General features: G+C 41.3%; 1 protein-coding gene across 1 annotated transcript in view; it reads left to right on the top strand.

The window, feature by feature from the left end:
* Positions 1 to 5,943: 5,943 nt before the first annotated feature.
* Positions 5,944 to 22,982, top strand: part of LOC123492223 (neuronal tyrosine-phosphorylated phosphoinositide-3-kinase adapter 1-like) — a 36,784-nt gene continuing 19,745 nt past the window's right edge. The window contains exon 1 of the mRNA XM_045224571.1: positions 5,944 to 6,656. The gene's annotated coding sequence lies outside the window, so the exon portion shown is untranslated. The remainder of the gene's footprint in view (positions 6,657 to 22,982) is intronic.

The following is a 22,982-nucleotide window of genomic DNA, read 5'->3' as shown; positions in this document are numbered from 1 at the left end:
AGATAGAACATTGAGACAGATATTTCACTGGATGTATAAATATGAAGCATCCGCTTTGCGTTTCCGCTAGAGGAAGCCCAGTTGCCGGCAGTGGGAGAAGATAGAGTGAGATGGATTTTGGCCAACATTCTGCAAATTTTCTCATCGATTAAACATTTGATCTCAATACAGTTTTCTGTTCCCAAAACCAGAATCTGTTACGAACAGAGTGGACTACGTTTTTTAGACTTTAACTTTTGCCAGAGTTTTAAAAAATTGCGTTGTTTAGGAGTGCAAAGGCAAATTAAGTTATTGCAAACGCGCATTTCACAGAGTAGTTGTTCCCTAACGGATATATGCAAATATTTGCTAGAACACGCCAATAGGACCTCGCTAGCTCGTGCTTGGCTCTGCCCACTATGACTCATTTGTTCCCATTAGAAACGACGGGTTGTGGTCTATCTTGGTTTAGCTATAAAGAAATCTTCGGTCAAACGAAAGACTGCAGCCTGGCTGCTTCTTCTTCTTCGTCTTCTTCTTCGGTGGGGTTTAACGGCGGTTGGCATCCAATTTGTTGCATTACCGCCCCCAATTGGACTATAGTATAAATCCATTATAATTTATGATACAAAATGGCAAAAAAGGAAAATTAAAAAAACACCCTTCCAACTAACCCTACACTCATTAAAAACCCACTATCCCATTCCACTACTTTGACCCTATCTGCTTCTGCACCATGCCAACGCCCTGGGAGGACAGAACACCACCACTCAACACACCCTGTAACTCGTCAAGTATGTCTCTGCAGCTGCCCCCACAACATCTATTTTCTGTTATTTACGTTACATTTCAGCGGTACAGTTTATAGCCATTGCTATGAACGATAAGAAGCCAACCTTACTGAAGCATATATCACTTGTTTGCCTATCCCTATGTGCTGGCACAAATCTACTACTCACAGGGATCCTCTCAGGATCCACCCTTGACCCATCCTCCTCTACTTTCTTCACTGCCTCAGCATAAGACACATTCTGCACTACTCTGACTCTGGCCACTTCAACCTGCCTCTCACACCGGACACTTCTGATCCCCAGCAACATAGGCACCCCTACAGTTGACACACACAACTCTTTCCACTGAAACTACATAATCCTCTGTCCCATGCCCTCCTGCACACTTCCCACATCTTGGAATCTCCCTCCTACACACTGCTGCGACATGACCATAAACGTTGCGCCTGAAACACTGCAGTGGATTCAGCAAAAAAGCTCTAACAGGATAACTGATATATCCTAACATGACTTTGTTGGGTAAAGACTGATTCAAAACTCAAAAGGACAGACTGTGACAACTCTGCTTCACCACACTCCCCACCAGGTCTGCGTCGTACCAAACGACAGGCGTCACAAACACCAGGAATCTTCTACTTCAATTGCTCCACCTCCACACTTAACGCTACCCCAGAAATCAAACCTTTCAATGGTGCCCTGTTCCTAAGAGCAAATCAAGAAATGGTACTTGACCCGAGTTGCGTGGAACGGAGTGCCCACTCCCTCTTGGCGGAAGAAACACAGAGAAACATCACAAGTCCACTTCGGGTTACCTTCACCGATTTAACAGTACCTAACATCTTTTCCACCCAACCTGATACCACATATGGATCAGCCAAAAGGCCTGGATCCACTTTCTCCAAGAATCTCACTCCCACTATGCCAAACTCATCTTTATCATGACCATGTCCATCGATGCAAGACTCACCACACCTTCCACCTCACTTAAATCTCCCTCATTCACTTTAATTTCACCTCCAGAACTCGGTCTGGCAGAAATATGACTCTGTTTGTACTTGACCCCAGTCTTCTTCGACACACCATCTCATCTTCTTTTATTCACCATCTTCATCTTCATCAAATTCAGATTCAACCTTCTTCTTCCTCTTTCTCCTCCTCCATTCCTCCTCCGAAATCCACCTTTCCTTGTCCCTGTCCCAATATTCCTCTTCTCTCGGCTTTGCTATCGGCCCGGTGGCATCCCGACTTAACTCCATCTCATGATCGTCCTGATCACCTCGGAAATGTGTATTCTCCGGGCGCCGACATTTTGAGAGCATGAGAAGTGTCACAACTCCTTCATTCACCAACCTCAGTCAACGACGGCCCCAAAACCACAGCCTGTCGTTTCCAATGGGAGCAAAATAATCATAGTGGGCAGAACAAGCACGGAGGTGGGCAGAGCCAAGCACGAGCCAGCGAGATCCTATTGGTGTGTTTGAGCATTTATTTGCATATTTCTATTAGGGAATGCCTACTCTATGAAGTGCGCATTTGCAATAACTCAATTCGCCCTTGCACTCCTTCTAATTTTCAGAAACTTTGGCAAAGGGTAAAATCTACAAAACTTAGTCCACTCTGTTCGTAACAGATTCTAGTTTTGGGAACAGAAAACTGGATTGAGATCAAATGTTTCATCGATGAGAACATTTGCAGAATGTTGGCCAAAATCCATCTCACTCAATCTTCTCCCACTGCTGGCCACTGGGCTTCCTCTCACCACCATATTTGGCTCAGATGTATACATCCGGTGAAATATCTGGCTCATTATTCTATCTGTGTCTATACTACTCAGTCTAAACTCTAGAGTCTAGACCCCAGGTGTCAGACTAATTCCACGGAGGGCTGAGTGTCTGCGGGTTTTCGCTCCCCCCTTGTACTTGATTAATGAATTAAGGTCACACCTGGTTGTCTTGGGCTTCGTTGAAAGGAAAAACCAAAATCCTGCAGACACTAGGCCCTCCATGGAATGAGTTTGACACCCCTGGTCTAGACTGTCAAGTGACAGCAAAGTTGGTGGATAACTAAAGATAGTTCACTCAGGCCTTTTACTATTGGAAAAAATTGTAAGTTCTGGTCTATTTAACTGCGTGTCTCCCATAGACACCAATGCAATAGCAGCTCAGACTGGTCTACTTTGTTCATGGACTTTCATTGAACCAGAAAACAAAACAAAAAAATAGCGAATGGAGTGTCTCGCTTACTCTTCCGTCTCTGGTGACAGCCAATGCATGGAGTGCTTGGCAAGTTTCGGGAAATCATGTCAATTGCAATGTTTCAATCCCAAGTATGTACCAGCGTGGACGCGCATTTAAATCTTACATGAATGGATGCATTCCAGATACACATTCTGCGCAGGCCTGCGCATATTAGAAGATAATTATATTATATTAATGTGGTTCATGAGATGTAAAAGCTTATCCAGGCATTGAAAAGCAGTGGAGGCTGCTGAGGGGAGGACGGCTCATAATAATGGCTGGAACAGCGCAAATGGAATGGCATCAAACACATGGAAACCATGTGTTTGATGTATTTGATACCATTCCACTGATTCCGCTCCAGCCATTACCACGAGCCCGTCCTCCCCAACTAAGGTGCCACCAACCTCCTGTGTTGAAAAGATCTGATGTTCTATGCAGGCCTGCTCAGAATTTGTGTATCTGATCCGCTCCCTATATGTCTTCCGACTATGGCCGTGTTCAAGAGGATCAAAACTGTAATGTATCATGGGTAAATTGTGACTGACTGACTGACTGATCTACAAATAATAATGAGTAGTTATTTATGATGCAAGGTTCTTTGTAGATCAGTCAGTCGGCAGACGCCTGCACTGTTGGCTGCAATGTCGAACAAGCCCATTGTCTTTCGACTTCCAAGACCGTGGGATGAGCCCTGTAGGTCTACATACTGTAGAGACGGAAGGGCCCTTCCGAAAGTGTGTTGATCACCACATCTGGCTATACAGGGGCTGTGAAATATGAAAAGCAAGGTGTAGACTTGTCTCCAAATATGAATAAATATTCAAAGGGACTCACTATAAACTACATTATCTTGGATATGATTCTTATTAATTTGATTATTCATTATCGTCCATATGCTATCTAGAACCTAAAATGGTACTTTCCCAATAGGAGGACCCTTTGAAGAACCCGTTTTGGTTCCAGGTAGAACCCTTTTGGATTCCATGTAGAACACTCTGTGGAAAGGGTTCTACATGGAATCCAAAAGGGTTCTAACTGGAACCAAAAAGGGTTCTAACTGGAACCAAAAATGGTTGTCCCTGGAACTAAAAATGTTTATCAAAAGAACACTTTTTTCTAAAAAGGCCTTTTCTAAAGGTGCTCTACATGCCTAGCGTCACCTGTTGCCCGTCATAGGGTATAAAGCACTAAAGGTAGACCTATAACTAATGGTAAAATTAAGTTAAGAGTAAGAGTCGAATAGAGAATACATACAAAAGTTATTTACTTAGAAAGGGTATTACACATATACCCTCAGCTTTCTCTCATTTCGTCCATCTCCCTGGTTTGGAGCTTAGCCCTACACAGTAGCCTATATAATGGATATGATTCCTTCTACTATAGTGATATTTGCATATAATCATGGAGAGCCTATGGCTACATATAGACAATGAAAACACTTATACAACCACTTCTCAGGAGGAACCAGGTAAAGTACAACTTCTTCTGCTAAAGACCTGTAACAAAGCATGTAATGGACTGATGACTGCATGACTGAGACCCCAAGCATTGGACCCCTCCCTGCGTTGTAACTGATATAGTAGAAGCCGCAAGTACAATGAAGATATCTCTAGCTTGCAGGAATCCATTGATATGCCTCACCGCCTCACAAACATTTAGCAACATGGGCAGTTACGAGTTCAGCTCAAAGTAAACAGAAACGTTAGCACAATTGTTCAACTGAACAGCAATGCGCTCTGGCCCACCATGGACAGTACCGCGACCAGCATGAAGTAGGCTAGCCTAAACAGAAGACTGATAGCTGATTCAGCCCGCGGCCACTGAACAGCGCTGCGCCCAGGAGCGCAGTCGTTTAGCACCATGGACAATACCGCGATCGCGAACAGCGAAGTAAAGAGAAGACCATCTCGATTCAGCACTACAGCCGCTGAACAGCGCCGCGCCCAGGCAGCTCATATCCTGAGTGAACATTGCAAACACCTCTAACTGCAGGCGGAAAGCTACTTTTGCTATTGTTCCCATTCCCCTTTTCCAGTCCCCCTTGAACTTTAGAATTGCGAACTTGTAGGAAATAAAAATAAGATTATTGCCAAACTGCTCTCAGACTCTTTGGTATCCCGTTACACCCTGACAGTGTTCAGCTTCTGAGAATAAATCTTCTACGTATTTCCCTTATCCACATGCCAACCTGTCATATAAGACAGTGATGATAGTGCAGCCATTTTCAAAGGTGCTTCTATTTATAGATTAAGAGGAGAGTAGTGGTGAGATGGAGAGGAGAAACTAGGCGGGATTTAAGGAATACCAACTTGAAAGTAAGCCTTAGAGAACTTATAGCTAAATAGGCAACTGTTATAGAGTGGTAATTGAATAGACAGGCTATCTGTTTAAAAAAGATCATAGTGGAATGTTAAACAGTTTTGGGACACTTCCACCGCCGACAAAATCCCAAATTAACTCAATCCCAATTTAACTAACTCAGTTTGCAGTTCACAATATTGAAAATACAGACCTCAAGATGGGAAATAGGACTAGCCTAACGAAGGGACATGGTTCATACCTGTAAGAAACTGTTCATAAGTAGGCTATAACTTGCTGGTCGGCAAAGTTGATAAAAGTCCTGAAATGGTTTAATGTATTTCTGAATACTTTTCTTGACCCTGTCTGATGTCTGTTGAAGTTCAATGAGTTTGATGTGAATATGTGTCATGTCAACCGGTGCACAATGTGCTTTTCGCAAGCCGTGTGTTATTTTATGTGTGAATATAATGTTGTAGCCTATGTCTGTCAGTTTCTAAGGTGAAGATGGGCTGCTGTGAACCACAGTTAAGGAATGCACACGCTGTCAGTCTGCTTACGTCTGCAACGAGTCCGCAGACGAAGTTGTAAATAGCCTACTCGAGCCGAGTCAGTTGATAGAGGTGGAGAAAAGGGCAGACATATACATTTAGAAAAAAACGACGTATAGAAAATTCGTAGGCTACTCAGTCATGCGGGCAGATATGTCGACACGACCATCGAAAAAAAACAACGTCACATCGGGTTGAACTAGACGCGCATTATATAATCTTCATAAACCTGCCTCGTTGCATCCGTTTTTTTAAAATCAACCAATGGCCTCTTCTGGATAACTATGCATATGAATATAAATGCAAATATCTGGTAGCGCACTGCTTGAACCGAAATTTCTGTGTTTATTTGTGCTGTTGTTATTTTTTGCCTAAGCCATCCATGTTTCATCTGATGGTTCCGAAAAGGCGCAGAATTTAAGAGCGTTACATTATTTTATTTGTGTATGGGGTTTATCCCTCTGTTTTTTGGAGAGGAACATTTTGTAACGTCGCAATGAACTGCACCATGGATTTCAATCTGATTTCTTAGGGTATAGTGCCGGTTTAATCGGTGGAAAGATGGAAACGCTGTTCATGTAAACAAGAGCCGACAATCCTCTCAGATCCGCCCCATTTATTTATTATATCTTTCAGTATTTCTTGACACATCTGGAAAAGTGTTTTTTTCTACCGTTCTTCCACGAAGACAGCAATGTCATCATCAACATCCCGGCGTGGTTTTGTTGTTGTCTGATTTTACTACTGGAAATCGGCACTTACCCCTGCACCAAGCCATACCCCAGTATTTCTATAAGGTAATGCCTTTACCTTCATTTCCCATAACATGTTTTAGGAACAGCAAATGTTGCCTCTTATTTGAAAAACCAAACACCATTGATGAAATCAGATCCCTTAAATATGTTATTATATATAGCCTACCCTACTGTAATATTGCATGTGAAGTCAATGTAAGTAGGAGCTAGAGATCGGTGTACGGTGTTTTTCCACAATAATTGACATGTTTGCAATTTCTGCTGTAGCACAAGTAGGCCTAGTAGAGGCTATATCGTGTGTTTGTATGCTATGCCATTTTCCACAGAAACTCTAGTCAGCAGGTCTGCTTTATTTGCGATAGAACTATAAAGATAACGTATCCCAGGTCTTAGTACTGTGCGTTTAACTTCAGTCGTGACGTGACTAGTGCTCGTAAATATTTCACAGAAAAACAAAAAGTCCATCAGCTGACTTGTGATGATGGAGCCCATGCACGGTATCTTTCTAATCATATTTTAACGGATGGCTTTGTCAGAAAACCTCTTGTCAGAGGTGGACATCGCGTAAAACATACCGATAGTGTCGTTGGAATTCATAATAATGACATTGTTTGTGTTGTTTATGTGAATAAATGTGTAGACATTAGGCCTAAGCACCGCGTCTGTGCGCGTTGTCAGGTGAATGGGTTTATCATGCGCGCGTCTTTGGGGTGTTGGGTTGGGGATGTGCTCGTCTGGCTGGGATGATCATTTGTTTTGAGTTCATGAAGCTATTTCTATATCAGTGCTTCAGCTAATATAATTTCGTCTCAAACACATTTAATGACAGCGTGAGAATGCATATGCCACATGTACAGAATGCATCTATCAAGCTGCCTCTATCATGGTCGTTAAATTGGGCAAACAGAGGCGTGGGGGCGTGGCGTGTGGGGTTGTGTGTGTAACATTTTAGTGCTGGATACGCTCAGACGTGACGAGTACTCACTCAGACACACCTTTCAGGCTAAAATATTTGTATTACAGACTGACAAATAAACACTGAATGTAGACCTACTAAATTACAGGAGGGAGGTTGGTGTGGTGGGGGATTCCAATATACACTATCTGTAGGTTATTTGTGTGACTGTGACTGCAGCCATTTGTCTCCACCCTTGCAGAGCCATGTGGAGCTTTTCTATAGACGCATATTCTATGCCAATAATTATAATCAATTTTATTTGAATACCAGGGTGTAGTGAGGAGTTTTAGATTGGGGAAGGAAGCTTTGATAAACATTAAAAGATAAGAAGCTCCACATGATAAGAAACTCCACATGTACATTGATGTCTATACACGTCTGAATCCAATTCCATATCCTGTCACAAGTTCCTACTGTATATATGTTCCTATGAGTGTGTATGTGCAGTAATATGTGTCTGATTTTTGGTCATTTCAATTTAATTTCTGCTGTTGAATTTACCATCAACTTCCAGTGCAATACCTGAATTGACTGGCATCAAGATGGCAAACTGCTTCTTACTCGCTTGTGTGTTTGTTTTACGATTTTCTGTTGTGGTGAAAGTTTACATACATATTGGTATTATACTATAGATGTGAGTGTTTATGTCGGGATTTGATCATGTTTATATATGAAATTCAATATCCATATAGGTATTTATGTGTGTGTGTTTCTGTGTGTGTCTGTGTTATTAGAGGGTGCTTTAGGTACCAATGTATCCTACAATATTGTTGAAGACAGAACTTAAAAGCATCAAGCATCATCGTCCTCACCCAACGTCCCTGAACTCCTTCTTAAGTTCAGTGATTATAGGAGCAAGTGAATCTATAGCAGCTCCTAGTGGTGGTGGACTAGAACATACAGCCTAACTCTTTCTCCTACTACAAAGGTGGCCAATGCATTAGGAAAGTACAAATTCCCACCAAACCCTTTCTCCCTGAATGTCACACAATTTAGATTTTTCTTTGCTAATGCTGTCTTCCACCTAAGAAAGGACAGTTACAGTAGAGCCAATGGAGCCAATGAACCCTCTATATATTGAGCAGCTTCTTACTGAAAATACATGAATGAAAAACACACATTCATTTTGACATCCATTTCAAGATATCAATGAGTAGGATGCAAACAGTGACACAGGCGTGGATAGTGTGGTGCCTTCAGAAAGTATTCATACCCCTTGACCTATTCCACATTTTGTTGTGTCACAGCCTAAATTCAAAATTGATTAAATATATTTTGTTCTCACCCATTTACACACAATACCCTATAATGACAAAATGAAAACATGTTTTTAAAATCTTTTGCAAAATAATTGAAAATTAAAAACAGTAATATCTCATTTACATAAGTATTCACACCCCTGAGTCAATACTTTGTAGAAGCACCTTTGGCAGTGATTACAGCTGTGAGTCTTTCTGGGTAAGTCTCTAAGAGCTTTCCACACATGGATTGTGCAACATTTGGCCATTATTCTTTTCAAAATTCTTCAAGCCCTGTCAAATTGGTTGTTGATCATTGCTAAACAACAATTTTAAGGCCGTGCCATAGATTTTCAAGGAGATTTAAGTCAAAACTGTAACTCGGCCACTCAGGAACATTCACTGTCTTCTTGTTAAGCAACTCCAGTGTAAATTTGGCCTTGTGTTTTAGGTTATTTTATTGTCCTGATGAAAGGTGAATTCATCTCCCAGTGTCTCGTGGAAAGCAGACTGAACCAGGTTTTCCTCTAGGATTTTGCCTGTGCTTGGTTCCATTCCGTTTATTTTTTATCCTGAAAAACTCCCCAGTCCTTAACGATTACAAGCATACCCATAACATGATGCAGCCCCCACTATGCTTGAAAATATGGAGAGTGGTACTTAGTAATGTGTTGAATTGGATTTGCCCCAAACACAACACGCTGTATTCAGGACAAAAAGTTAATTGCTCTGAAACATTTTGTTGCAGTATTATTTTAGTGCCTTGTTGCAAACAGGATGCATGTTTTTGAAATATTGTTTTTTCTGTACGGGCTTCCTTCTTTTCCCTCTGTCAATTAGGTTAGTATTGTGGAGTAACTACAATGTTGTTGATCCATCCTCAGTTTTCTCCTATCACAGTCATTCAACTCTGTAACTGTTTTAAAGTCACCATTGGCCTCATGGTGAAATCACTGAGCGGTTTCCTTCCTCTCCAGCAACTGAGTTAGGAAGGACGCCTGTATCTTTGTAGTGACTGGGTGTATTGATACACCATCCAAAGTGTAATGAATAACTTCACCATGCTGAAAGGGATATTCAATGTCTGCTTTTTTATATTTTTACCCATCTACCAATAGGTGGCCTTCTTTTCAAGGCATTGGAAAACCTCCCTGGTCTTTGTGGTTGAATCTGTGTTTGAAATTCACTGCTCAACTGAGGGACCTGACAGATAATTGTGTCTGTGGGGTACAGAGATTTTACATTTTACATTTTAGTCATTTAGCAGACGCTCTTATCCAGAGCGACTTACAGTTAGTGAGTGCATACATGTATTTTTGTTGTAGTTTTTTTCATACTGGTAGTAATTCAAAAATCATGTTCAACACTATAATAATTGCACACAGAGTGAGTCCATGCAACTTATTATGTGACTTGTTAAGCAAATATTTACTCCTGAACTTATTTAGGCTTGCCATAACAAAGGGGTTGAATACTTATTGACTCAAGACATTCCAGCTTTTCATTTTTTATTTATTTGTAAACATTTCTAAAAACATAATTCTACTTTGACATTATGGGGTATTGTGTGTAGGCCAGTGACATAAAATATATATTTAATCCGTTTTAAATTCAGGCTGTAACACAACAAAATGTGGAAAAACTCAAGGGGTGTGAATACTTTCTGAGGCAAATGTTTTGAGAATGACACAAATATTAATTTTCACAAAGTCTGCTGCCTCAGGTTTTATGATGGCAATTTGCATATACTTCAGAATGTTATGAAGAGTGATCAGATGAATTGCAATTAATTGCAAAGTCCCTCTTTGCCATGAAAATTAACTTAATCCCAAAAAAACATTTCCACTACATTTCAGCCCTGCCACAAAATGACCAGCTGACATCATGTCAGTGATTCTCTCGTTAACACAGGTGAGAGTGTTGACGAGGACAAGGCTGGAGATCACTATGTCATGCTGATTGAGTTAGAATAACAGACTGGAAGCTTTAAAAGGAGGGTGGTGCTTTAAATCATTGTTCTTCCTCTGTTAACCATGGTTACCTGCAAGGAAACACATGCCATCATCATTGCTTTGCACAAAAAGGGCTTCACAGGCAAGGATATTGCTGCTAGTAAGATTGCACCTAAATCAACCATTTATCAGATCATCATGAACTTCAAGGAGAGAGGTTCAATTGTTGTGAAGAAGGCTTCAGGGCGCCCAAGAAAGTCCAGCAAGTGCCAGGACCGTCTCCTAAAGTTGATTCCGCTGCAGGATCCGGGCACCACCAGTGCAGAGCTTGCTCAGGAATGGCAGCAGGCAGGTGTGAGTGCATCTGCACGCACAGTGAGGTGAAGACTTTTGGAGGATGGCCTGGTGTCAAGAAGAGCAGCGAGGAAGCCACTTCTCTCCAGGAAAAACATCAGGGACAGACTGATATTCTGCAAAAGGTACAGGGATTGGACTGCTGAGGACTGGGGTAAAGCCATTTTCTCTGATGAATCCCCTTTCCGATTGTTTGGGGCATCCGGAAAAAAGCTTGTCCGGAGAAGACAAGGTGAGCGCTACCATCAGTCCTGTGTCATGCCAACAGTAAAGCATCCTGAGACCATTCATGTGTGGGGTTGCTTCTCAGCCAAGGGAGTGGGCTCACTCACAATTTTGCCTAAGAACACAGCCATGAATAAAGAATGGTATCAACACATCCTCCGAGAGCAACTACTCCCAACCATCCAAGAACAGTTTGGTGACGAACAATGCCCTTTCCAGCATGATGGAGCACCTTGCCATAAGGCAAAGTGATAACTAAGTGGTTCTGGGAACAAAACATCGACATTTTGGGTCCATGGCCAGGAAACTCCCCAGACCTTAATCCCATTGAGAACTTGTGGGCAATCCTCAAGAGGTGGGTGGACAAACAAAAACCCACAAATTCTGACAAACTCCAAGCATTTATTATGCAAGAATGGGCTGCCATCAGTCAGGATGTGGCCCAGAAGTTAATTGACAGCATGCCAGGGCGGATTGCAGAGGTCTTGAAAAAGAAGGGTCAACACTGCAAATATTGACTCTTTGCATAAACTAAATGTAATTGTAAATAAAAGCCTTTGACACTTATGGAATGATTGTAATTATACTTCAGTAAACCATAGTAACATCTGACAAAAATATCTAAAAACACTGAAGCAGCAAACTTTGTGAAGACCAATACTTGTGTCATTCTCAAAACTTTTGACCACAACTGTAGGTGTAAAACTGGTGATGATAACTAAAAGAGGGAAAACGAAAGGGTCCACTGCAATGAACAAGAGAGGGAAAGAGAGAGAGCCCACTATCTGGCCATTTGCCTGAGGAGGGCTTAGACGTTCCATCAGACACAGACATGCAGTGGGATTCCAGAGATGATGAGTGATTGAAAGATGGAGGGATAGTCCAATGAGCCTGACAGACAGGGGGCAAGAAAAGGCTCACAGAGGGAGAGACGGAAGAGAGACAGAGAGAGAGACAGAGCGAGAGGGAGATGAAGGGAGGAACTGACGAGTGTCAGAGAGACATGGCAGATGCTCACATTTAAAGCTCATTTCTCCACTAGAGTTCCGCACTGCCGGGCTCCTGATCTGGCTGATCCGCGATGAATCTTTTACGGCAGATGTCCTGGAAGCGCCAAATTTAATTTGACTGGACCGGAGTGTGAGCAGGATGATTATATACAGTATGATTCAGAGCCCTGTTTGTGGGGAGGGAGAGAAAGAGAGCGAGGGAGAGAGGGGGAGAGTGAGAGAGAGAGAGAGAGAGAGAGAGAGAGAGAGAGAGTCTGTGAGTGTGGGTAAAGGAACTAGAGCAGGTGTAGTAATAGCACAGACTGTAGTGTGACTGTGGAGTCCATCTGTAGTCCTCTCTAAAGCTGAGGACGGATGGGAGGTGGAATGGGGTGCTCATGGGATCAAGACTTATCCCAGATTTGGTAGTAGATTAAGTTAAGGAATGAGAGGAACAAGATGGCGGACTGAACACAGCAGTGCAGATCACCTCAAGATAAAAACATAATATTTAATATCTGTAAATTAGACTAAATATTAGCACTTCACATACTGGTGGGTAATAACCTTCAATCTGGATAACAACATAAAACAAATCATAAGGCTAGAGAAATGTATCGACAAATACTACGAAAACAAGCAACACCCAAACATGACGGAGAGAACAAGGAGAACCAATCTCCAAAAAGAAAACGTGACTCCTTGACGGACACAGACGATTTAAGCTTTTCACCACCGGGAATGGTAAAGGTGGAAACCGATCTGTTAAAGTCAATAAATGACAAACTGGGCATACTTGAATTAGTCAGTAAAGACATAAAGGAGTTGAAGGCCTCGAAATGAGTGGAGAAAAAGCTGCGACAATGGAGAAAGAAACAAAACAAGCTAAAAGGGACAGTCAATAAGATAAGATTCTGAGCCTGCCTGGCAGGGTTGGTCTTACAAAGCCAAAGCCCCCTGATGGGAGAGCATAATATACAATGAAATTCTCAAAGCTGCTAATGAGAACCTTGACGACCTTGTACCTAGCCGGTGGGGATTCCGGTGGGGTACCCCCACCCAGGTAGTGGCAGTGCTGGCAACACTAGCTGCAGTAACCCATGGGGAGGGGGTCACACTCAGACAATCAGAGAGGGGGCATATTATTGTGGCCCTGGTGGCACAAAATAATCAAAGGTCTGACTGCACATAGATGCTTGGGGAAAATGGTCACAACGGGGGACCAGCGTGTGTGTGTTTCAGGGGAAGGGGGTGTATCTGATCTCCATCACCTAGGACTTGACAATGGTTAATCAAATCTCCCCATTTTTGCCAGTTTTTGCTCAATTTTGCATGCCTTCTCAAACAGCTGCTTTAGGTCAGTTAGGATTACCACTTTATTTTAAGAATGTGAAATGTCAGAATAATAGTAGAGAGAATGATTTCTTTCAGCTTTTATTTCTTTCATCACATTCCCAGTGGGTCAGAAGTTTACATACACTCAATTAGTATTTGGTAGCATTACCTTTAAATTGTTTAACTTGGGTCAAACATTTTGGATAGCCTTCCACAAGCTTCCCACAATAAGTTGGGTGAATTTTGGCCCATTCTTCCTGACAGAGCTGGTGTAACTGAGTCAGGTTTGTAGGCCTCCTTGCTCACACACGCTTTTTCAGTTCTGCCCACAAATGTTCTATATGATTGAGGTCAGGGCTTTGTGATGGCCACTCCAATACCTTGACTTTGTTGTCCTTAAGCCATTTTGCCACAACTTTGGAAATATGCTTGGGGTCATTGTCCATTTGGAAGACCCACTTGCGACCAAGCTTTAACTTCCTGACTGATGTCTTGAGATGTTGCTTCAATATATCCACTTAGTTTTCCTTCCTAATGATGCCATCTATTTTGTGAAGTGCACCAGTCCCTCCTGCAGCAAAGCACCCCCACAGCATGATGCTGCCACCCCCGTGCTTCACGGTTGGGATGGTGTTCTTCGGCTTGCAAGCTGCCCCCTTTTTACTCTAAACATAACGATGGTCATTATGGCCAAACAGTTCCATTTTTGTTTCATCAGACCAGAGGACATTTCTCCAAAAAGTACGATCTTTGTCCCCATGTGCAGTTGCAAACCGTAGTCAGGCTTTTTTATGGCGGTTTTGGAGCAGTGGCTTCTTCCTTGCTGAGCGGCCTTTCAGGTTATGTCGATATAGGACTTGTTTTACTGTGGATATAGATACTTTTGTACCTGTTTCCTCCAGCATCTTCACAAGGTCCTTTGCTGTTGTTCTGGGATTGATTTGCACTTTTCGCACCAAAGTACGTTCATCTCTAGGAGACAGAACGCGTCTCCTTCCTGAGCGGTATGACGGCTGCGTGGTCCCATGGTGTTTATACTTGCGTACTATTGTTTGTACAGATGAACGTGGTACCTTCAGGCGTTTGGAAATTGCTCCCATGGATGAACCAGACTTGTGGAGGTCTACAAACATTTTTCTGAGGTCTTGGCTGATTTCTTTTGATTTTCCCATGATGTCAAGCAAAGAGGCAAAGAGTTTGAAGGTAGGCCTTGAAATACATCCACAGGTACACCTCCAATTTATTTATATTTTTTATTTCACCTTTATTTAACCAGGTAAGCCAGTTGAGAACAAGTTCTCATTTACAACTGCGACCTGGCCAAGATAAAGCAAAGCAGTGCGATAAAAACAACAACACAGAGTTACATATGGGGTAAACAAAACATAAAGTCAAAAATACAACAGAAAATATATATACAGTGTGTTTGACTCAAATGATGTCAATTAGCCTATCAGAAGCTTCTAAAGCCATGACATCATTTTCTGGAATTTTCCAAGCTGTTTAAAGGCACAGTCAACTTAGTGTATGTAAACTTCTGACCCACTGGAATTGTGATACAGTGAATTATAAATGAAATAATCTGTCTGTAAACAATTGTTGGAAAAATTACTTGTGTCATGCACAAAGTAGATGTCCTAACTGACTTGCCAAAACTATAGTTTGTTAACAAGGAATTTGTGGAGTGGTTGAAAAACGAGTTTTAATGTATAACATAGGTTCACAATATTAACATTCAATGTATCAAAATATATGATCATATACAAGGAATGTGATCAATATTTACAGTAATATACATACAATATTCATACAATGTTCAATTAGGATGAAAGAAAACACAATTTGGACATATTGAAACTATAAAAATGGTTTCAAGTCAAACTCCTCGTTAAGGCCAAGAGGATACAGTGTGTTGAGCCTGTGGATCCAGAAAGATTTCCTTTGAAGAAGTTTCCTCTCAATGTCCCCTCCCCTGCGTGACATCTTGACCATTTCTATTCCAATGTATCCCAGAGAACTAATAGGATGTCCAGCTTGTACAAAATGAACAGCAACCAGATTGTTTTTCTCACCTGTCCGTATATTGATGCGGTGCTCACAGATCTGTGTCTTAAGGCTTCTGCAGGGTTTCCCTATGTAAGACAGATATTAATTAACAGCAATTTTGATCCAAATGTGCAAATTGTCGAAACAGATCCTCAAGGTAGATGGATGATTTTAAATATGTTATTGAACCATAAACAGATATGGCTCATTAACCTATACCATCCAAATAATGATGATTCACTCTTCTTTAAAAAAATATATAATAATTTATCAATCCTACAAGCAATACAAGACTCGTATTATTATGGTGGGAGATTATAATACGGTTTTAAATACCTCTATGGACCGTAAAGGAAATCCCACTACAAACTATCACCCTCATGCACTTAAGGAAATCATGAATGTCATGGATATATTGGAACTAGTGGATATATGGAGGCTTAAATATGCTGACCTAGTGAGATATACATGGTAGAGACTCAATCAAGCTAGTCGTCTTGATTACTTTCTTATGTCATTCTCTCTGGCACCAAAAGTTTAAAAAGTGTTGATAGGGGACAAAATGCAGTCAGACCATCACATAATTGGCATATATATTACTCTTACAGAATTGCCACGTGGGCGAGGATATTTGAAATGTGATCAAACCCTATTGGATGATAACTTGTTTTTAACTAGGACAGAAGAATTTATAACTTACTTTTCCTGACATAACATAGGTACAGCAGATCCCCTTTTTGTATGGGACACTTTTAAATGTGCCTTTAGAGGCCATGCAATTCAGTACTCATTTCTAAAACAAAAGCAATTTAGGTCAAAAGAGTCCATATTAACAAAGGAAATGGAAGGACTAACAGTACAGATAGATAGCAATAAAAACTGTACCATAGAGGCTCAGTATAAGTTAGAGGAAAAACAAAAATAAATGGAGGAACTTATTATAAAAATAAAGCGAAATGGATGGAATATGGGGAAAAATACACCAAATTCTTTTTTAATCTTCAACATAGAAATGCTATCAAAAATAATTTACTGAAACTTGTTACAAATGACGTGGTCACCCATGATTCACCAAACAATATTTTGAAAGATGAAGTAAAGTACTTTAAGCATATATTTTCATTTCAGTCTCCTCCATCTCCACTAACCGAAGCTAATTGTCTGGATTTTTTTTCTATTAATAATGTAAAATTAACAGCTGTACAGAAAGACTCATGTGAAGGCCAAATTACAGAGGAGGAACTTCTTGATGCGATTAAAACCTTTAAGTCTGAGAAAACTCCAGGGCTGGATGACATACCAGTGGAGGTATAACAAACCTTTTTTGATATACTCAGAGGACCGTTATTAGCATGTCTTAACCAATCCTATATAAATGGTAGATTATCAGACACTCAACAAGAAGGTCTGATTTAATTATTACTAAACAGGATCGAAGTGGAAATATAAAGATCTAGTACATTTAAAAAATTGGAGGCCTCTTACACTTCAGTGTTGTGAAGCAAATATTCTAACAAAATGCTTAGCGCATAGAATAAAAAAAGTATTGTTGAGGCCTCCCGAGTGGCGCAGCGGTCTAAGGCACTGCATCGCAGTGTTGAGGCGTTCGATCCCAGGCTGTGTCATAACCGGCAGTGACCGGGAGTCCCATAGGGTGGCGCCTAGCGTCGTCCGGGTTAGGCTAGGTTTTGGCCGGTGGGGCTTTACATGGCTCATCATGCTCTAGCGACTCCTTGTGGCGGGCTGGGCGCCTGCAGGCTGACTTCAGTCGTCAGTTGAATGGTGTTTCCTCTGACACATTGGTGCAGCTTGCTTCCGGGTTAAGCAAGCGGGTGTTAAGAAGCGAGGCTTCGCGGGTCATGTTTCGGAGGACACATGACTCGACCTTCGCCTCTCCTGAGCCCGTTCGGGAGTTGCAGCAATGAGACAAGATTGTAATCACGAAAAAATAGAATAAAAAATAGAATAGGTATTGTCGGATATTATTCATCCTAATCAGACAGGTTTTTACATGGACGATACATTGGAGATAATATAAGACAAGTACTGGAAACAATAGAACACAATGAAAAATCTGGGTAACCAGGCCTGGTGTTCATAGCTGACTTTGAAAAGGCCTTCGATAAAGTGCGACTGGAGTTTATATATAAATGCCTGGAATATTTCAATTTTGGAGAATCTCTTATAAAATGGGTTAAAGTTATGTATAGCAACCCTAGGTGTAAAATAGTAAATAATGGCTACATCTCAAAAAGTTTTAAACTGTCAAGAGGAGTAAAACAAGGTTGTCCACTATCGGCATATATATATTTATTATTGCCATCGAAATGTTAGCTGTTAAAATCAGATCCAACAATAATGTCAAGGGGTAGAAATCCAGGGCTTAAAAACAAAGGTGTCATTGTACGCTGATGATTCATGTTTTCTTTTAAATCCACAATTTTGCTCCCTCCACAGCCTCATAGAGGATCTAGATACCTTTTCTAACCTCTCTGGATTCAAACCAAAATATGATAAGTGTACTATATTACGTATTGGATCACAATTTTTATTAACTTTTACATTACCATGTAGTTTACCAATAAAATGGTCTGACGGGGATGTGGACATACTCGGTATACATATCCCAAAAGAAAGAAATGACCTCACTCCAATAAATGTTAATAGAAAGTTAGCAAAAATTGATAAGATCTTGCTACCATGGAAAGGAAAATACCTGTCTATTTGTGGAAAAATCACCCTGATTAACTCTTTAGTCATATCCCAGTTTACCTATTTGCTTATGGTCTTGCCTACACCTAGCGACCTGTTTTTTAAATTATATGAGCAAAAAATATTCCATTTTATTTGGAATGGCAGGCCAGACAAAATTAAACGGGCCTATTTATATAATGAATATGAATTCGGAGGGCAGAAATTATTAAATATTAAAGCATTAGTCCCCTGTAGCTCAGTTGGTAGAGCATGGCGCTTGCAACACCAGGGTTGTGGGTTCATTTCCCACGGGGGGCCAGTATGAAAACGTATGCACTCACTAACTGTAAATCGCTCTGGATGAGAGCTTCTGCTAAATGACTAAAATGTAAAATGATTAAACCTCTCACTAAAGGCGTCAGCCATACAAAAGTTATACTTAAATCCGAACTGGTTCTCTAGCAAATTAGTAAGAATGTCTCACCCCTTGTTCAATAATGGCCTTTTTCCCTTTATTTAGATTACAACCTCTCACTTTCGGTTATTTGAAAATCGAAAATAATCTCAAAAATATAGCTATTTTTTAAACAAGTCATAGAAAGTTGGTTGCAATTTCAGTGTAATCCACCAGAAAAGACAGAACAAATAATTCAACAAATATTGTGGTTAAACTCAAATATACTAATTGATAAAAAACCATTATAAAAAAAGGTATAATCTTTATAAATTATATCATAAATAGGACTTGTGGAGTTATGTCACACATGCACCTAACAAAAATATATGGAAATGTCTGCTCTACCCAAAATTACAACCAACTAATTGCAGCATTACCGCAAAAATGGAAGAGGCAAGTGGAAGGGGGGAAAAGTAAGGAACTTGTCTGTCGGCCCTGCATTAAAGACCAAAATTGGTTAAAGAAAACTGTGATAAATAAATAAATATACCAGTTTCATTTAAGGACCCAAAAATTGACAGCTGTGCCATATAGATTGCAAAATAGTTGTGAAGAGATTTTCGATGTACCGATTCCATGGCACATGGTTTATGAACTGATATGCAAAACGACGCCGGATTCAAAACTTAGAATTTTTCAATTTAAGTTATTATACAAAATTCTTGCAACCAGTAGAATGTTATATACAATGGGGAGAACAAGTATTTGATACAAGTATTTGATACATCCAGAAAATCACATTGTATGATTTTTAAGTAATTAATTTGCATTTTATTGCATGACATAAGTATTTGATACATCAGAAAAGCAGAGCTTAATATTTGGTACAGAAACCTTTGTTTGCAATTACAGAGATCATACGTTTCCTGTAGGTCTTGACCAGGTTTGCACACACTGCAGCAAGGATTTTGGCCCACTCCTCCATACAGACCTTCTCCAGATCCTTCAGGTTTCGGGGCTGTCGCTGGGCAATACGGACTTTCAGCTCCCTCCAAAGATGTTCTATTTGGTTCAGGTCTGGAGACTGGCTAGGCCACTCCAGGACCTTGAGATGCTTCTTACGGAGCCACTCCTTAGTTGCCCTGGCTGTGTGTTTCGGGTCGTTGTCATGCTTGAAGAACCAGCCACGACCCATCTTCAATGCTCTTACTGAGGGAAGGAGGTTGTTGGCCAAGATCTCACGATACATGGTCCCATCCATCCTCCCCTCAATACGGTGCAGTCGTCCTGTTCCCTTTGCAGAAAAGCATCCCCAAAGAATGATGTTTCCACCTCCATGCTTCATGGTTGGGATGGTGTTCTTGGAGTTGTACTCATCCTTCTTCTTCCTCCAAACACGGCGAGTGGAGTTTAGACCAAAAAGCTCAATTGTTGTCTCATCAGACCACATGACCTTCTCCCATTCCTCCTCTGGATCATCCAGATGGTCATTGGCAAACTTCAGACGGGCCTGGACATGCGCTGGCTTGAGCAGGGGGACCTTGCATAGGCTGCAGGATTTTAATCCATGACGGCGTAGTGTGTTACTAATGGTTTTCTTTGAGACTGTGGTCCCAGCTCTCTTCAGGTCATTGACCAGGTCCTGCCGTGTAGTTCTGGGCTGATCCCTCACCTTCCTCATGATCATTGATGCCCCACGAGGTGAGATCTTGCATGGAGCCCCAGACCGAGGGTGATTGACCGTCATCTTGAACTTCTTCCATTTTCTAATAATTGCACCAACAGTTGTTGCCTTCTCACCAAGCTGCTTGCCTATTGTCCTGTAGCCCATTCCAGCCTTGTGCAGGTCTACAATTTTATCCCTGATGTCCTTACACAGCTCTCTGGTCTTGGCCATTGTGGAGAGATTGGAGTCTGTTTGATTGAGTGTGTGGACAGGTGTCTTTTATACAGGTAACGAGTTCAAACAGGTGCAGTTAATACAGGTAATAACTGGAGAACAGGCAAGCTTCTTAAAGAAAAACTAACAGGTCTGTGAGAGCCGGAATTCTTACTGGTTGGTAGGTGATCAAATACTTATGTCATGCAATAAAATGCAAATGTATACTTAAAAATCATACAATGTGATTTTATGGATTTTTGTTTTAGATTCCGTCTCTCACAGTTGAAGTGTACCTATGATAAAAATTACAGACCTCTACATGCTTTGTAAGTAGGAAAACCTGCAAAATCGGCAGTGTATCAAATACTTGTTCTCCCCACTGTATATGGGGGATACAACCTTCCCAGCTCTGCAGATTTTGTTGCGAAGGGACAGAGTCATTAGATCATTTATTTTGGTACTGTCCATTTGTAGGTTGTTTTTGGTCACAGGTCCAGGAATGGCTGAAGAATTGCAACATTTACCTGGGGCTAACGCTGCAGATAGCAATACTGGGTGATTTGAAAAGTCATAGTCAATCGATCAATAATATAATAATACTTTTAGCCAAAACGTTTATCTTTAATTTACAATCTGTAGAAGCTATGAAAATAGAAAGGTTCAGAACTTTTGTGAAGCGTCACAGCACAGTTGAAAAATATATGGCAAATAGATTCCAATATGGATGGTGTTTAGAGATAGATGGGAGGGGTTGAATGGAGCTGAAGGGTGGGACTAATAACAACAAGATAACAAAGTAAAATATACTGTCTGTAAAATGTATATACTGTAGGTTCAGAACTTTTTTGAAAGAGCACAGTAAAAAATATATGTCAAATAGAAATCAAACTGGATGGACATCAGAAATAGATGGGAGAGGTTGAGGGTAGAGGAAGGACTACAAACAAACAAAATATAACTATTGTAAAATAGATTGTGTCCATAAAATGTATATAGTATGTATAAGCTGGAAGTAGAAGCCTAAGTGTTGTTGTTCATTAGTTTACTCCAATTAGGGGAGGGGTGGTAGGGTTAGTGGAAAATAATAAAGGAAAATATATTTGTAAAAGTTATGTATATATATACAGTACCAGTCAAAAGTTTGGACACACCTGGTTCTCCCATCTCCACAGAGGAACTCTGGAGCTCTGTCAGAGTGACCATCGGGTTCTTGGTCACCTCCCTGACCAAGGCCCTTCTCCCCCGATTGCTCAGTTTGGCCGGGCGGCCAGCTCTAGGAAAAGTGTTGGTGGTTCCAAATTTATATATACAGTGCAATCGGAAAGTGTTCAAACCCCTTGACTTTTTCCACAATTTGTTATGTTGCAGCCTTATTCTAAAATGGATTAAATAATATTTGCCCATCATCAATCTACACACAATATCCCATAATGACAAAGCAAAAACAGGTATACAGAACCTTTACTAAGTACTTTGTTGAAGCAACTTTGGCAGCGATTACAGCCTCAAGTGTTCTTGGATATGACGCTACAAGCTTGGCACACCCGTATTTGAGGAGTTTCTTCCATTCTTCTCTGCAAATCCTCTCAAGCTCTGTCAGGTTGAATACGCAGCGTTGCTGCAGAGCTATTTTCAGGTCTCTCCAGAGATGTTCGATCGGGTTCAAGTCCGGGCTCTGGCTGGGCCACTCAAGGACATTCAGAGACTTGCCCCGAAGCCACTCCCACGTTGTCTTGGCTGTGTGCTTAGGGTCATTGTCCTGTTGGAAGTTGAACCCTCGCCCCAGTCTGAGGTCCTGAGCAGGTTTTCATCAAGGATCTCTGTACTTTGCTCCGTTCATCTTTCCCTCGATCCTGACTAGTCTCCCAGTCCCTGCCGCTGAAAAACATCCCCACATCATGATTCTGCCACCAACATGCTTCACCATAGGGATGGTGCCAGGTTTCCTCCAGACGTGACGCTTGGCATTCAGGCCAAAGAGGTCAATCTTGTTTTCATCAGACCAGAGAATCTTGTTTCTCATGGTCTGAGAGTTTTTAGGTGCCTTTTCGCAAACTCCAAGCGGGCTGTCATGTTCCTTTCATTGAGGAGTGGCTTCTGTCTGGTCACTCTACCATAAAGGCCTGATTGGTGGAGTGCTGCAGAGATGGTTTTACTTCTGGAAGGTTCTCCCATCTCCACAGAAGAACTCTGGAGCTCTGTCAGAGTGACCATCGAGTTCTTGGTCACCTCCCTGACCAAGGCCCTTCTCTCCCGATTGCTCAGTTTCGGGCGGCCAGCTCTAGGAAAAGTGTTGGT

The sequence above is a fragment of the Coregonus clupeaformis genome, chromosome 13 (assembly GCF_020615455.1).
Source record: "Coregonus clupeaformis isolate EN_2021a chromosome 13, ASM2061545v1, whole genome shotgun sequence".
NCBI lineage: Eukaryota > Metazoa > Chordata > Actinopteri > Salmoniformes > Salmonidae > Coregonus > Coregonus clupeaformis.
This window is presented reverse-complemented; position numbering and strand designations above follow the sequence as displayed.